This window comes from Penaeus monodon, chromosome 28, assembly GCF_015228065.2.
Source record: "Penaeus monodon isolate SGIC_2016 chromosome 28, NSTDA_Pmon_1, whole genome shotgun sequence".
NCBI classification, from domain to species: domain Eukaryota; kingdom Metazoa; phylum Arthropoda; class Malacostraca; order Decapoda; family Penaeidae; genus Penaeus; species Penaeus monodon.
Genome location: NC_051413.1, coordinates 38,809,369 through 38,809,723, shown reverse-complemented (window position 1 = coordinate 38,809,723; position 355 = coordinate 38,809,369).

Sequence of the window (355 nt, the reverse complement as noted above, 5' to 3'; positions counted from 1 at the left end):
TTTCAACACAACTTTAAGTCCTTTATTTATTTACTCGGCCCGTTTTTTTTTAAACCCTCTTTTTATTCTTTTTACCAACGCCCCGGTTTTTTTTTTGTGGCCCCCCCCCGCTTTTCCAAAACACCCAAAAATGGGCCTTTTTTTTCCCCCCCTTCCCGGAACCCTCAACGCGTGTTCTAAAAGTCTACTTGTTCGTTGCGCGTGGAGTGTGCAAGTAGCGTCGTAGTGAGCCTTGTGTAGAGAGCGTGTTCTGCTGTGGCGACGCCCGAACGCGCTTTCTGACGTTGGTGCACAGGAAGGGAAACGGACGGAGTTTGTGAAGCTTGCGTGTAGGAACGCCGAGAGGGAAGGAATT